The sequence below is a fragment of the Euwallacea similis genome, chromosome 4 (genome assembly GCF_039881205.1).
Source record: "Euwallacea similis isolate ESF13 chromosome 4, ESF131.1, whole genome shotgun sequence".
Lineage (NCBI taxonomy): Eukaryota > Metazoa > Arthropoda > Insecta > Coleoptera > Curculionidae > Euwallacea > Euwallacea similis.
The window spans coordinates 5,539,093-5,557,031 of record NC_089612.1 but is presented as its reverse complement, the minus strand read 5'-3'; the positions used below and the strand labels follow the sequence as shown (position 1 = coordinate 5,557,031).

General features: G+C 36.5%; 1 protein-coding gene across 1 annotated transcript in view; it reads right to left on the bottom strand.

Moving 5' to 3' along the window:
* kek3 (kekkon 3) overlaps window positions 1-17,604 on the bottom strand; it is a 66,834-nt gene extending 49,230 nt beyond the window's left edge. Inside the window, exon 1 of the mRNA XM_066389559.1 lies at window positions 17,324-17,604. The gene's annotated coding sequence lies outside the window, so the exon portion shown is untranslated. The remainder of the gene's footprint in view (window positions 1-17,323) is intronic.
* Between the last annotated feature and the right edge of the window lie 335 nt (window positions 17,605-17,939).

Here is a 17,939-nt window from a genome sequence, read left to right as displayed (position 1 = left end):
TCTTCCTGACAAGAAAGCATAAAAATGAAGGCTATATTTCTATCCAAAACATGGTTGTCGCAGTTTGCTTTGGCCTTAGATGTTTATTACAAGGCTTATGGCGTGCCTAAGGCTAGTTATGAATGGATCAAAAGGCAGGCGTGTGTCTAAGTTATGAGGCCATTTTCCTGGCTAGTTGTGTTGCTATTCGGTTTTTTTTTTACTTTCATGTTAATAGAACAATTGATAAAAGCAGGCATAAAACTACCGAAAAACGGAAACCTAAATATTTCTTTAGAAACAAAAACTTTTGAATAGCACTTGAAGGCACAGCGCGAAGAGTAGCCGCACTATTGGCAACTCGAATTTCCCGTGTTGATCGCAGTGATTAAACGCACACCCCACAACGTAACGCCATTTTTAACCTGCATTCCGGAATTATTAAATTCCCGGGGTCATAATGGAGCCCCGAACGTTTCATTACGTTGAAGTGGCCCTTGGCCCTATAAAATGACCGCGGGCGCTTTGATTCTATTCAGTGGGACATTAGCGTTTTTTGAATCATTGACGCTCGAATGAAATCTCTTTTTTTCCTCTTTATAGTTTATTGATTCGGACATGTCGAATCATGATTATTTTTTGTGAATTTTTGATGCACTTTCATCGCGCGAAATGATTCTATGACTGTTGTTTCGAACGAAAAAATGTTCAAAATTTAATATTCTTCAAAAAGTTTCTGGACAAGAAAAGGTCCAAGATTACGGATAGTGCGAGACCCCTTTTTTTAATTCACCTGATTGTTAGCTTAACCTTGTCCTACATGAAGAATAATATTTAAAAAAATGATTAAAAAATATTTAAAATAACGAATTAAAAAGTTTCAGAAAAATCAAGTGGATAAATGTCTGGAATGTGTATGCGCCAAATTGCTGAATAGTGTAATATATTTTTATTAAACGGATTTTTTAAACGGTTTCAAATATGATTATTTTTATTGTAAATGTCATGTAAGGCGGAAATGACAATAAACACAATATTTTTTTTTTAACAGTCGCTAGATCAAAAATTAGATGCATTTCCAGGCTCTATCTGCGTTCTTTTTTCAGTTTTAGAGGACATTGTTCTCCAATGGTTGTGTTTCGAATCTTGTATCGATTTAAGACAATTTTTCCACGGTTTTCCAAGATATCGATGTTACCTCTATTTAAGTTTAACCCGACGTACCTTTAGGAACATTACTTAAAATCCATTTAAGGAAAAACACTGGAACTGAAGGTTTTTGGTGTGAGAATATACTATCACTAATAAGCCCCCGATTTATCACTGTAAAAACAACCCTCCATGCACAGGGCCTTTTTTCTCCGCCTAATTTGTCAAAGTCTCCAATCGGGCAGCTTTTACTTTATCGTGCTGTTTTTCCCTCAGGCAGGAAATACGACAGCCGAATGCGCGGTCTTAAGTATCGATTAATCATAGTCAAAAATTACAACAACTCAGTCACACCGATAGTTTCCTCAGGCTCATTCATAAAACTACATCTTTGTGTCCCAATACAGAAATTAATGGAATTAACAAAAAGTAAAACGGATACTACGTAAAAGTACCTTTCCACTCAAGAATTGTATACATATAGCTGCACCGCATTTTCCTAATTAGAAAATCCTCATTACCGCAGATGTAAATTCATCTTTATTTTAAATGAGTCCCTTTTCCTGAAGTAGGAATTTTCTTAGAGACTTCAAGCGAGAGCACCTGTTTCTTAATAACAGCCCTTTTGCTCTGTATTTTTCCGTGCGTCCAAGATAAAGATGTCCAACACGGAAATCGTGTAAACGGTGATAGATACAGATTTAGTTAAATGGAAGAAAAATTGCACATTCAAGGGAATAGTTCCCGGGTTTCGAATCAAAATAGTTATGTAGATCTGTTTACATCGTGAAACTACTCCCTTGAATGCAGAACTTCTCCCATTTTACTAAATTTGGAAACATCACATGTTACTCCCTAGCGCGTATCGTTTCCAAAACCGATCAGCTGTACCTTCACAAAAAGCAGGTCGTACTGATATCACTTCATGGATGACTCACCCAAATGTTAACGCAGCAATAAAAAGATGTCCGTAATGCGCTCTGCACTAAAAATCGGGACTTTTTTTTTGTTCTAAAGACTTGTGAGGTCCGCCATTAATATATCCATAATTTAATGAGTGAAAATGAGTGGCGTTTAGCTATCATATTGTGAGTAGAAGTGGACGCGCTAAACCCGTATCTATTACCGTTTTCTAGATCCCCATGTTGGACCCGCTTATTTCGGATACACTGTATACAAGAACTGTATTAAATGTAAAAGACTGGTGGTGAATCGTTGTTTATGTGGGACGGTTAGGAAACATGGAAAACTTCGGATTTTATTCTCGGCTCGGGACCTGCTGAGTTATAACCACGAAAACTTTTTAAATTTGCCTATTGTTGCCCTAAAAGGAAAGTTCACGAGGGATATTAATGGATGTTTATTAGGGAATTTACAGCTTTACCCCCGACGTGAAACAAGCTTAAAGGCGATCATTCATACTGTAATCTCAAGGGAGTGTTTTGTACACGAAATATTCCATGAAACCCCTCACATTGAGGAAAATATATCGTTGACAATATGGTGAAGGATTAGGGTCCACTGAAATTGCGACAGGTCTTGATAATTTACTAAAGAAAATGTGTTTTGAAGAGTTCAAAACAATTTAACATAGTGCCACATCAGATATTATCTGAAAACTACAAGCGAACGTTATCGATTTAATTTCCAACTCACTTTAAATCTTTTGGAAACGATTTGAGTGCGGCACCACCATCCGGCCGCATTTTCCGGCAGTGGCATTACATTTTCCAAGGGCAGACTTAATTTCGCGGAACATAGAAATATTCAGCTGCAACGTAATTAAATAGGTATTCGTTACGTAAAATTAGCTTACAAATGGGCTTTAAAATGGCAATAATTGGCGAAATTGGTGCTCAAATGTAGACGTTAGTTTATGTGCGGTTAGGAAAAATCTGCAACGAAATTATTAAACTGTCCCAAAAAAGAGAATGTATATTGTTCACCAGAACCGTCAAAAAAACACCAGCAATTGTAGCCTGGCCGGATAATTGCCAGTCTAAAGCAAATGCTCAAATTGTGCACATGGGGCTCAATTAGAATTTTTCGGCTGAGGAGAGATGCCAACGCACCGCATCGTTCCCGGTAATTTCAATAAAAATTCGCCCCCAAAACGTTTTAGTTATTTTGTTTCGCAGGGAAAACATCAAATCGAAGTCTCAGAAAAATTCGTGTGAGACATAACAAAAATATGTGCCACAACGAATTTTTCTTGTCGCATATTATTTCATCCCTAATGGGGTTTTGTTTCAATTTATAAGAGCAAACATGCTTTCTCGTATAATGAAATAATGAAAACAAATTGGCAAGTGTCCCAGTTCTCTGGAAAATGAAAATGTCTCTCTTTTACCCTTTAAAGAAAATTAATAACACAAAAACTTTTCGCATTAAGCATATTATACGAGTGTTGCATCGCACTACAGGAATGCAGATTTATGCATATATACACCAACAAATCCAGCAAACCATCATATTAGACATTAAATCTATAACCTGCACTAAAGTTTCTAACAGTATATTACAGCACAGAGGTGAAGCTTCATAGTTAACATAAAGCTTATCCGGCTGTGTGGGAAAATTCCAGACGTTCACTGCTCGCCTGTAAATCGATTTCATCGTTCAAACTGCGTATATATATTATATATATTACATGTATTATATATATTTATATATAACAATATCTTTTGATGTTCTCTATTTGCCAGTCCATGTGCGATATATACGATTGAACCCTGCCCTATTGGCGTAAAGCTATTTGGACTGCTTCAGATTACTTGTATGTAGTTTTCATTGAGTTTGAAATCGAAATTAGAAGGCCTTAGTTGAAACGCTATATATTATAGCGGAGATTTTATATTAACTCACGCGAAATTCTGTTACATTAACATCACCGTGGTCCTCACCTGATTGTCAAGATTGGATTAATTCTGTTGACACCAAAATTGTCTTTCGCCAAATTATCAAGACTACAAAATATTTTTAGTTAGAATCGAAAATTGGAAATATAATTAATACAACAATCGTTCGCTCGTTTTATTCGTCTAAAAATGAATTTCTGCCAATTTTCAGAGATATAAATCAATAACCCTTATTAAAAGTGGACGTAAAATTAATCCAGACATTTAAATTCATGGCCGCTCGAGCGCGATATTTTTTAATAAATCCGACTAAAATTCATAAATCACCATTCTATATGAAAAACTAGCCGCAGCATGATTGCGGCTCTTTAATATTTTATCGAATTTACGGATATTTTCATTCACTGAGATGAGTCTGTAGCATTTGCTTTTGCCTAAATCGTGGAATGCAATTTTCCAATTAGGATCGAGAAAGCTTTAAGTAAATCCGGCGAATCAAACGAGCACAGAGAGCGACTACTAGAATGCTCCGATTTTAAATTGCTGCCTGTGCATCTTGATACAATGGCGAAGGAAATAACTGTTATCCGTGAATGTAAAAAGTCTGAAATAATCTTTTAAATATGGTTGTTTCGGGACAATGGTCATAATAATATGTGTATTAAGAGGCTAAAGTAAGCCTTTCATCCTGCGGCGAAATTTGCTCACCGGCCGCAGGAAAGGGACTCGCTTTAGTCGCTTTAATCGGCACTTTAATATATCCCTCACATGGAGTAAAGTTGCTGCATTAATCTTCGAAGTAGAAAAATGTGAATTCTAGTTTCAAACCATTTTGGAACTAAATTTGCCATGGTCTACGCGTTTTTCGTTGTTACGATTTTCGCGTCATGAAATTCAAAACTTTCGGTTTGTTTTCATCCGAGTAATCCTGCCGTGTCTAACAGGCATAATCTCGTGTAGCAAAACAAACCCAGCAGGATAAGAAACACACCGACAAAAAACTAAATTCGTTTGGGGTATTTGGGCCTTTAGCAGTCCAATTGAGGAGAGTCGTAAAAAGTCTTGCATTTGCCGAAAAAGACTGCGTGAAAAAGATAATCGGTTCTCAGATAAATTGTTTCTAGATTTATCTAAAATTGCATTATTATCCGGCCGTTACGAGGAATGTCTCATGTTACAACTGCATAAAACAGCTATAACCCTCAAGGGGGATAAAGAAAGGGTCTTAGGGTTAGTGCTGCGGTGCCCTTAAAAGCGCCGTTCTTGACATTGGACCGGACAATTTACTGCAATAACTTTCGCCTCTAGCAGGTCATACTTCCATCACTCGAGAAGAGGGAACTTCAATGAATATACCGAGAGAAAATTCAACTTTGTTCAAGTTTTTCGGTTGCATAAAGGCAAAGAGGTATTCGAATTGACGTCTGGAAAACCTGGAGTTCTTTATCGCATTAAATCCAGTCGACGGGCATGTTTGGAATCAAACTGGTAAACGCGAAGCTATACGCAAATGTAATTAAAATCCGGTATCCGTGGTAACGTTGAGTGTATGTTCTTCATGTATTTTACTTTAGGGTTTAATTACGTTGTCACGTTATGTTTCGTGATGTTTCTCTGCTCAGTTTTTCTGCGATAAAGGTCTGTCCAAATATTTATCTATGGAACGATGAAACGCAATCGCGCCCGAGAACTTACAAATTTGCTATCAAGGCATTGGTTGTAATACAGAGGGGGCGCCGAGACAATCACATTAAGCCTGTTTTTCAAAGGGATCCAAAACAATAAAGAGCACATGCTATTCACCTGACAAGAGCTTATAAAGGCTTTCAGGTGACTTTTTCGTTTATTTCTAGGGAATTTCCGAGAAAGCAACTGTGCATCCATCGGATTTACTTCCGGCTTGCTTGTATGGAAGTTGCGATTTTTTCTTGAGCCTTTCGCTCCTCAAAAGCTTTTGTCCCCATCGAAATACCCAAATTGAAGTCAACGAGGAGTGTTTGCCATTGTAATAAAATAAAAATTTCCCGGTTTAACTTTAAAGCGGGCAATCTTTCTCCGTCAATCAGTAAATCTATTTACTCTAATGACCGGCTTAATTCAGGCAGAAGTTCTGCTCGAAGGGCATGTTTCGGCCCCTCTGAAACTTTGATTTGGGATTGACATGTAACTGAAATCCAATTTGGCTGGCAGTATCTTAACTCGTGCTTCCCAGTGGAGATGCTCAACCACTCGTGTTGACTCCTACATGTTCGGAGAGAATAATAAATAACCCTCCCTTATTTTGACCACTCCACTAGGCTTAATTTCCATCGAAATTTTTATGGCCGTTTGATTAACCGCTCGTTAAAATATCTCCATCCTCGTCCCAGTCACAAAAACATGCTTAGCACTCGGCATAATTTACTGAAATATATTAGCTTGTAATTAGATTTTAAATGGGCTAGAGGAGATTAATTAAGCTCGCAAACAATGGCGCTAAATTTATATAGATGTCTTAAGGAAATTTAGGGCTCTACCCCTTTATTCAAATCCGTTGTTTGCAGCTAAGAGTGCCCCTAATATAACTCTATGTTGCTCTCGAGATGGAGAATCCATCAGATGATTTCAAGAGGAGACACTAATTTAGAAACTTATTAAAAGTTTAAGGACACATTTACATTTCACGTGCGTAAATATTACAAATATTTACAGTTGTCTGCTTTAAACAGCAAAGGCGATAAACGGAGTGTGCCATTAGCGACCAACAGCAGAGGTCGGTCTGTTTGCGTTTAAGTAATTAGATTAAATAGAAGATTTCTTTTCTGCGAAAAATAGTTTCAGCTTAGAATTTTTTGCGTTTTTAGGTTTTATAATAAAATTTCAAAATCCAAGTTCACAAGCTCAACGGTCATTCCGCTGGCCGGGCGCAAATAATCACAAAATAAGACGGACACTTGAATTTTTAATAATTAGAAATTTATTAAATGATGAAACATTTTTGCACAGAGAGCCTGTAAAATCAATTTCTGTGGGTGCAAGAGTGCTCCAGCTTCATCGAAGGTCTTTAAATAAATTTGAATAAAAAACATTAAGAAATGAAATAATAAGAAATTTAAGTTCGCCTCGTCGATCCGAAATCGTTCAAATTTTCATTTATTAATTATTGCGTCAAAAATATCTAAATATTCTCTAAGTCTTTTTAAAAGAAATTGTTAAATTAAAAAAATCTTCGGATAATCTACGTATGTACCCAACATTTTTCTAGATCATTATTATTAGTAATCAACTCCATAGCTGAAATTTTACCAAAAATATGTCGGCAATAAGTAAACATGGGAGTTGCACAAGTAGGAAGAAGATCGCATAAGGTTTAATATACATCTAACAAAGACCAACGAAGTGGGTTGAGAGACTAGCAATTGAAGTGGGCGGAGTCAGTCCAATGTTTTGCCAGATCTCTCATTGTTTCAGAATTTTTACTGATATAAATTGTAGTACTGGACTACATTAGTTTCGAATTTTCACTTATTTATAAATTATTGTACATTTCCTCATTATAGTATAACTCAGGTACGTCATTGGTTAATATAATGACTTGAATTTGCTGATATTTGTTTATGATCCCATGGTGGATCCAAGATTGAACCGGCAACATTGACTATATTCTCGAGGTGAAATAGAATGATATCGCAAAATAAATAAATTGACCAATGCAGGTAAAGCATATAGGGAGTTGCGATTATAACGCTCAGAATTATTATATTTTCCTTTTTTTACATTTATTTACATTTCTGCTTTTTGCTTTGATATGTTTAAAAATTTCCGTCGCAGCGAAATCGATACTAATCTAAACACCGTAGTGGAGAGGCGGGCCGAACTGACTCCGCCCACTTCAACCGCTAATCCTCAACGCATTTTGATGACGTTTGTCGAAGGTATGTTAAAACTGATGGGGTCCTTCTCCCACTTGCACAATTCCAATGTTCCGACTTGAACTAGTGATACCTGTATATTACACAGTAAAATTAATTATGCACGTAAATTTACCTGGATGTATGTTTAATTGTACGTCATTTTGTTAGTATTCTCTTTTCCTACGCCAAACCAGGAAAAAATCATGTGTGAAACTCATCAGGAAATAGCATATTATCTAATTCGCGTTCATATGATTTGCGAGACCTCGCTTCGATAGTTCCGCAAAATCGCACTCGTTACGTTAAATTACGCACATCACTGCTTATATAAATAGCTATTTCTTTTTAGGTTTTTTTTGGAAAAAACAAAATTTTAGAATTTAATTTTTATCTTTTTCTCAATTTATAATAGAATATAAATAGAAACTAAAAAAACTTGTTGATTTTCGATATTAATATTGATGACTAAGTATGACACATCAATGAATTTATAATAGAACGACGTCTGAAAACTGCGAAAAACTTATCAGGGCCGTATTAAGAAAAAAATTGGTGATGAGCCCTGACAGACGAAACGTCTAGAATGAAATCAAGAGCGTCACGTTAAAATACACTGAAAAGTGCCATGGAAAGGTGAGTTTAATTTTAATTTATTTTATGCCATGACTCGGAGAGAGAAATAAAATCGAAATTTCGTCAAATATGGAACTTTTTCGCCATTTAACCAAGCCAGTACCAATTACCGTTGACGAGATCCCCATATTATGTATAAACACTGTAAAAATTGAATTGCATTTTTACAAGCCTCCTTGCCGTTCAAATAATTTCTGTGAATATTGCAGGTTGTCACCTCCGCAAGAATGAAACGAAATTACATTTTCTGCGAGCAACATTTTCTCATTAAAAATCGCGAAGCCGTACTTTTGTTTCATTAAAACTGCTCTTTGGGAATAGTGACTGTTAAATTTCATGAACTCTTTTCTGGAAACTGAACAAAGAAATGGCATAGAATTTTTAGTTAGGTACGCTGCTGGATGTAAATGCGTTCGCGACTCTGGAATTGCACTTGGAAAACTTTGTCTGGTTTCCACGATGTAAATAAGGCACATAAAAAGATGTCTTTATACGGGATAATCAACAGGTTTGCAATTTTTGGTATATTCATTTTGGTTTATTTGTTCTACAGCCTTAACCCCAAAATCGATGTTTTCGTGTGGTAACTGGGTTAATTTGCTGCTTTCAAACAAATTTCATAAATCCGCTGATTATGGCTTGTGGAAGGAAAACTCACGATGATGTGCCGGAAAAGTTTCGTCAACGTTTTAATCGATTTTAACCTCTCCGAGATATGAAGACGTTCCTAACTTGCGGCCAGAATTTTGTCCTTCAGTACGTTAAATCTTGAATAGCCACTCTGCAATATTAAAACCTTACAAAAAGCCCAAAGTTTATTAAAAAAGCTTTTTCGTCGGTGTACAAATTTACCTGCTGAAACTGGGCTATAAAGGACGTAAAATAAAGCAGGAAACTGGAGTAAGTTCGACCGGTAATTATTTGAAAGCTCTCCGCCCTGGGCGTATTGATATTTTACGGTAAAACTCCATGTAAAGAATTAATTAATTTTTAAATAATGGCTTTAGGGCTTCATAGGTCTTTGTTTTAAACTGCTTTTTTTCGAACATTCAATGCAATATAGCGCTTTCCTACCCGATAGAGATTTTTGTCTAAAACATTAAATTGGGAATTTATTTTACATAACGTTTTATACCTGCGAAAGTTTCCCTTGAAAGATTTTGTTATTGTTTAACATCAAGTGCTCCCAGCACAGCTAGTTAGACTGAAAACTCTACCTTCAGTATGAAAGCACTTTGGGGTATATTACATGGATCTGCTTTTAATTTGGAAAACGTTTCTGGAAGTACAAGCGCTAGAACTTTCTGTTTACTTCTGGGAATCGGGATTTCTTTGAATTCTACCGCGAAGAAGTTCATAATATAAGAGTGATCCTGAGAAAATGTGCGCGAATCCCTTACCTATTTGATGATTGTTGACTTCGATGTATTATTGGGCAGGTGCAAAACTTTTGAATCTGAAATAAGGCTAATGTTGTTATATAACTCTTAGCCTTTATCGCTTTATTTGATATTATGAGTTTTAATATTTTATTTACCTAATCGAAATATTACAAAAATTAGACCAGAACAACATTTCTTAACCATTTTCCGTAGAATACAAGTCTACTTTGTATTCAATGTTAATTAAGACACCGGCGTGAATTCGACGAAGGCATAACTATTTACGCAAAGGGATCATGACTAATGACCTGAAATCTATAATATCTCTCTCATGGGAAACTAAATTCTATTAATTATTCAATATTACCTTTGAGCTATTGTAAATTTGCCGAAAGATTAGCAGTAGCAGTAGTGGTAAAGCCCTGCGATTAGACCCTTAGGTGCCCTTTTCGCTACCTAATCCACCCTCCTTTTTTACTTCATGCGGGATCCTTTCCCTTCCGCTAAACACTCTTTATGAGGAGAGTATCCTATCCTATTCGGAAGTATTCTCCTCCGGGGAGCTCCTCCCGGGGGACCTTTCGAAGTTAATCCACCCTCCTTTTTTACCTCATGTAGGCTCTTTTCTCCTTTATAAAACGACCCGCCTTCTTTATGAGGAATGTATCCTATCCTATTAGAGAGTCGAAAGCTTGTCCTGGAGGAACTTCTGACCTTAATCCACCCTCTTTTTTTACCTCATGTAAACTCCTTCCCGTTCCGTGTAACAGAACGTCCTTATTGTGAGGAAAGCCTTCTGTCCCGTTCACAAGTCGAACTTCCTCCCGGAGGAACTTCCGACTCCTGAATGGGCCGGAATTCTCAATGAAGAACAAGACTTGACAAAATTTGTTTTACAGAAATATCACTCGAGTTTCGCTCTCGTGGTGTTATTAAAGAATTTTTCACGTCGCTCATGGCAAAGGGTCGTAAAGTAAAAAATAACTTCTGCATTAATTTTTTAACCGCATTTAATCAAATAACTACTTGAATGCAGAAGATTTAAAAAAATATTATTTATGTATAAAACATTGTACTAAACGGACCGAAAGAGGAATTAGACCCTTGACCCAATAAAAGAAAACTCCGACCGTAGGCGTAATCTTGTTCTTTCAGCCCTCTATACGTGAATAACTATTACATTACCATATTACCGAAACCGGCAGACTTAAAAAAGTGTCTAAACCTTTGTTGTAACGTAGTTTTAATAAATAGTTGGTCTCAAGTTTGTAACGTCATTTTAGATGTCAATAATAAATACGTTTTTGTGAGTCTCTTTGGTGCCATGTTTGCTCATGGTTATTCTTTACCAAGATTTGTACAGAGTTTTTACATAGTTCTGCGAGCTCCTTGTTGCGCAAGTTATGCGAATCAGCTCCTCAAAACAGGTAATTCCTCATTAGGCGACCACACTCATTTGGAAATAATTTAAGTTTAATGAAAAATCGATTTTAATGTGTTAATTAAGGCATCTGACCAAATCCTGTTACAATGTCAACAAAACTCGGAAATGTTTACCGGTATAGGAACCAGTTATTAATGCCAAACTAATTGGCCCGGCATTAGGTGTGCAAGATAGCAGCCAGTTGACACTTGGCTTTAGTAAACCGCCGCAATTTAATCCAGTCTGTTGCTCGAGGGAACAAGGTGTGTCGCACCAGATTAGGCCTGATTCAGATTTAATTAGTTTTCTTCTTAGGCGCGGCGTCATCGAGATATTCGAATATTGCATTTTTCCTTATCTTCCACATTTAAATACTAATGGAATATATTATTTTCTAATTCGATTATTTGCCGTATTCGTGGGTGCTCTTGGTTGTTTACCCGAACACATCTAGCACATTTCTCATATTGAAAGCGACAAAGTCGTTTTAATTTATATCACGACAGTAACAATACAATACAGAGATTTGCGTTTTCCTGTGTATAAATGTAACCATTCAACAAATACGTAAGTACATAAGTCAATTCATGGTGCTGTCAACTAATGCCACTAAACAAATGTGTTTTAGGGAAACACTGCTCTGACGCATAAACAATTTACTTTCCTTAATTACATCTATTTTTTGTCGTTTCAATATTCGTTTATTTATCGTTCGCCCTTAGGATGGGAATACCGTGGACTAGAACTAATTTATGGACAAACTTAGACGGCTGAGACACAGTTTTGGTTGAATCCCTTTAGCTTCTCAGTTTAGAAGCTGACAAAGGACGAAGTTTCAGGAATATGGATATTCGATAAACTACCTCCTGAAAATCTCGTTGGAATAAACGACAAGAGTATTTTTTTCCGACGTGGCAATAAAGGACCCCAGAGACACGGCGGAAAATGTTGTTAAATGCCGAGTCAGATCGTTTTAAACTGCTAACCCAGTTCCATTCAGCTAATAGTCTCGACAGAGATGTATAACTTAATCTACTCATCCATGCAAATGACCTTTCCATTTCCCGTATATTTGTAAACTTAATCAAGGGAGGGGAGAACGGCAAAAAACAACGCCATTTTATCTTCCCTAACCTGAATGCTTGATTTATAGGAATCGATAGTTCCGTTTTTTTTGCCGTGCAAATAGCATATTGAAATATATTGCACAAGCCATTTGGCAAAATCGATTTTTATTGCCATGCCGGTGATTTGATTAAATCGGCTTTTATACAATATAAAACCAGCAAGAATTCGTCAAAAAACTATGCATACAATACAACAATTCGCAAAATTTATTAATTGAAAAAATCACCACGTTCCCTTCCTTCACCTGGAAATTTTAGAAATTAGTTACAATTTACTTGATCTTCCCCTGCATAATAGACGGACATCGGACATGTCTCGGTCCTTACCTGATAACACAAACAGCCGCAAGGTTAAATTTTTAAGATAACTAACCCTATCATGGATGTACGGTATGTCTGCCTCTGTCTAATTCAGGGGAATGTGGTTTAGAGTGAGTAAACTTATAGTTCAGGGGAGACTAGGGCAAGATGTAAGTTTTTTAGTTGTGATTCAGGGGAGATGGGGCAAATAATGTCCCCTCTTCCTCACTCGCAGGAATCAAGTTTTAGTTGAAACGAAAGAAAAAGCAAATAAGCAAAAATAAAATTAAACGGCACTTTCTTATTAAAGCAGCAGCAAGATACAGCCTTCCTGTTAATTTTCGGAAGATTTCTGCGCCTGATTCGGCAAACAAATTGTCGAATTCAAGCTCTAAATTGAAATCGTACATTTCTTTTTATACCGAAGGACTTTCTGATTAAAATTTAAATTTCCCATGCAGTTTCGAATTTAAATATTGATTTCGCTCCATGTTACTTCGATTTAATAATGTGATTTTTAATACCATGCTAAATGCCTGAAGATTTCCTTGAGATAATGAATTATTTAACGTTTCGTTTCTATCGTTGCAAGCATCCAGATTTAACCACAAGCGTTGTTTTTCACTGTTCCAAACTATCCTTTACGCTTTCGCCAACTTTGGAAATTTTATCCACGGTAATCCAACCTCAATTTTAGAAATTGCTGCATAGTTTAAGCCACAAATCCGCAACGGGGCTGTGTTTTTGAGCCATGAAATTTGCTAAATTATTCAAAGCTGTGGTTTTGCCGAACCTATGTTTCCGGCTACCAATTTATTTAGGTGAGAGAGGGATGACCATCAGTAGATTCTTTGAATTTAGGCAAACCTTTGCGGTCTAATGGCAGAAAGGCAAATTGGTTGATCCGCAAATACCTTGGAGATCGAGAAATCCGATGCATAAGACTATTAAAACTATTTATCATATAATGATCCATTGTAAAAATGTCCGTACACATTGAATTTTGTTTGAAAGAGAGATAAAAAAACAGTACAAGTGTTTTAAAGCTAATAGACCATTTTTTTCCTGTTTTACATTTTACAGTTTAGCGTCATTGTTTTCGTCGTCAACAATTTATTTTAGTAGAAAAATGGCCGTTGGTTGTTAAGCGGATCACAATTTGAATTACGTAATAAGCCTTGAAATGCTTTCGTATATTTCATCTGAAATAAAAGAGGCCTAATCTCCGAGGAGATAAAGTAAACAGAATGGAACATTTCTTCCAAAATGCCCTTGGGAAATGTATAAATCATCTTTCCCTATCTCGTTTCAGAATAAGCACAACACAGCTTTAAAGGACTTTGTTCATTTACAAATCCTAAATACCCATACGACCCGTCATAAGAGAGTTGTGACTTTTTTCCCCTTTAAGTGAACTTTTGGGAACTCCTCTCGTCTTAGACGGTTATCGAGTGATCTTCGAAAAATATCTGCTGTGAAAAATTGCGATATCAACTTTATAAATACTTTTCCGAAGAAAGTCCTGGCATGAGAGCTTTCAGGAACACTGCAGCAGCCTAAGAACAATCTCGAAAAAGTGAGTTTCCAAACCTAAATAGTTTTGCCTCGGGAAGTTGAATGATATTTCATACTTTTTGAGTTCCTCTGAAAGTAATTCTTGTTAAGAATGTTAGTCGGATTATTCTTTCTGTTGGAAATTTAAAAGCTTCGCGCTAATAGCATCGGCGAAGACGTATAGCCCAATTTAGTCATCCATGCAAATGACCTTTCCATTTTCCCATCTATTTGCGAACTCAATCAGGAGCAAAGCGACAAAAACTGTCGATATTTTGCACTGCATGTCGAGACTTTTTGATTTATGGACCGTGGAAGAACGTCTTTGTGCTTCTCGCCCCAAATCCCCCTCCGAGATTGGAAATAATAATATGCATTACATCAGTTTTACCGGGTACATTATGCTTTACATATTTATATCTATTTTACAGTTGAATGAAAACGAACAATGTCGCCGGACAACACAGTTGTTATCATAATATAACGGACTACGCGGCGGCCTCATCTTGTTTTTGTTCATATCTACATTTGGTATGCATCTGGGGCGAGTTTGTATTTAGTACCGGATGTAGCATGATATATTAAATCTGTAGGATATCACAGGGGGTTTGTAAAAGTTTCCTTATCGATCAATCAGAAGCGAACATGTTCTGCAAAGTTGAATGCAACTATCGTTTCGAACCAGCTTTCAAGACTTATAAATTGGGTTGGATACAGGTGATAAATGGTATGGGAGTTCGATTTTATAGAACTATTATTGACAAATTGGTGGAGGAGCTGTATCGCTGTAATGATACAGGGTGTTCAATAACTAATAGTGCACAATTCCGCCACAGGAGAACTGGAGTGTGTGAAGCGTGACTACGTAAAGTACGTGATACACCCTGAAAAGGTCTAGTCTCAATCGCTGAGATTCTTTATATCTTTAATTAATAAATAAAAAACTAGTCCTTGTTTAATTTAGTATATCTCCCATCATTTAAAACCATTTAAGAGGCCTCCCACATACAACATTAGCTAGCAAAATTAACACAGTTTAGTACAAAAGTGCGAAGCGGAAGATATTAAAAAAAATGAAAATAGCTGAAAAAAGTCGGAACACAAAATTTGTGGAGAAATTTGTTTCACAAAGAGAAAGGCAAGCGCGGAAATTCCGCAAAAATCAAAATTAATCTACAATATTCCGTGTAGAACGTGTAATAAGTGTTACATAAATAAAACATCCAGGTACCTAAAACAAAGATTAAAACAACATCAAAACCATGAAAGAAATTATCTGATTAAATTAAATCCAACTGCTCTGGGAGAACATAGGGTAAAACAGGACAAACTTTTTAATTTTTGGAGGTTTCTTTATGGGACATACCATCTAATTACAGAACGAGCAATGATTAACATTTTAAAAAAATCAAACACAGATGGCCTACACACGACATAAGTAAAATTATAGTGAACACTGCCATCAAAAATATGAGTTTCCATCAAATAAAGCAAATCAGGAACGCAAGTGAAAGGAAAATAATTTATGATTTTTTCTCTCTTGGCCCTGCCGACAAATCTGAACCAGTAGCTGTAGATCACATTTATTGCATTCTCGGCCGCTCATGTGGATGTTGGTTTAAAAAAAAATTCAACCTGTTGTGTTCTTAATTACTGTGATGATTAATAATCTCTGCGTAAAGCTTTATGCATCGATTTATTTGCTACTGGTCGTGCACGGTCAGCAATTATAAATGCGTCAAAAAAAGTATTAAGTTGATTGAAGTTACTACTTAAGTATAGGTCCAAGATGTGCCCCTAAAATGACTACAATACGAATTACGCACCGTACCCGTACAGATACATGTAGGTTTTTATATCGATTTTGCTGTCCTGATAATGCAGCAATAAAGCTGGGAAACGTTGGCAATTTTGAGCAACTGACTTTGTCTTTTTGTTGATCCAATCCGCGGCATATGCCAAACCAGATCAATGCCCATGGCATTTTTTTTAGTAGTTAAGTTACTTTCACGTACTCTAATAATTCAAACAAAATAAAATTTCCTGTATGTGGCTCATTTAAAAATTTTAAATTGAAAAAACTATTTGCCTGTTGCTGGGATATGAAGCTGCACTTCAGGTGGTCTTAGGGCATATACCTGTCGACTTTTCCATGTTCAAAAAACCTACCTTAGTGTGCTAGAGGATTTTTAGAATGGGCGTATAGCGCGCTCCAGGGAAAGTTTCGGTAAAACGTGGTTAATTTAGTTGAAGACCATTAAGGGGAAGATGGGGCAAAAACTAAATTTTTGTCTTAGCATAATAAGTCTAGTTCAACCGAGAGAAAAACCATTTGAGGACCGCCAGAAACATTCATAAATATGCGCAGCATAGCAACCGAGACCTCTTATACATATTTTTGATTGTTCCTGACGATCCGAAATTAGATGTTCCCAGTTGGAGCGGAGCTAATACATTAAAGATCATCATTGTAAAACTTCCATCCTCCATCACTCTAATATAAACCATTGTTTCGAACTCTCCAAACCCCACTCAACCCATAAATCCCCAGCAAATCCAATCTGATATAAACATACTCCCATCATTCGATTCTATTGGGACTGACCACACAAATTATCAAACCCAATTTTGATTAATCTCGAAACTTTGCCCTGGTTTTAACCAACTCCATCACATTTGCGAAACATTGTGAAGTGGATGTGAAGTACTAGCCTGGATGCTTATTTGCATTTTAAATTATTCATTGTACGGCGGCATTAATTAAGCAATAGCGATCCTCACCGTGAAAGGAAGTAAAAAAAGCGCCCGTAAAACCCAGGTTTTCTGAAACAAACTAAATGTAGATGGTAATAAAACTCGCAACGTCGAATCTCTTGTAATACTCTCTATGTGCCTAAATATAGAGTTGGAGTTTAGGGGTTCAGGCTCTCCCCAGGGGGGGCCTATTTTTAGCCTCCGATGAAACTTATTCTACTCATAAATATTGAAAACCTTTTTTTTTATCGCTAAAAGCGTAATTACTCACCTTCAAGCGGTAAAAACATCAAACGAAATTCCAGACGAAATCATAAACAAACTCCACTTTATGTCACTGATAAATCACCGAGGCCTACGTAAAACCCACGATTTCGCCGGTGGACATAATAGATTGTCCGAGCCAGGAGCGTCCGCCAAGAGATTTTTGGTGAAACTACGAGATTTTCCGCGCTCCTCGTTCAAGTTTCCCGCCCGAGGTAGAGCGGAAAGGGCCGACTGCGACGTAAGGCCTGATTGGCATCAACATGAATATGGGAAATAATTACTATGGCACAAATCACGTAACTTTCTATTCACGTCACAAAATGTAACGATTGAGAGTCGACTTACGTAAAATGACAAGTCACACAAATTTAACATACTAAAAAAGAATAAAAATATATTTTATTGTCGAAACACAACACTATTTTGTTAACGTTTCCTGATTGCTCTGACAGTTGAAATTGTGAAACCGTCATTTTTCGTTAGCTTTTGTTGTTTTTGATGTTTTAAACCCTTATTTTCTTTATTCATGAACTTTTGCGGTAAAAATCTGTTATTTTGAGAACTAAAATAGTGCTCCTGGTTATTTATTATCGGCATTGTTCTTGTTATTGTCGGCATAA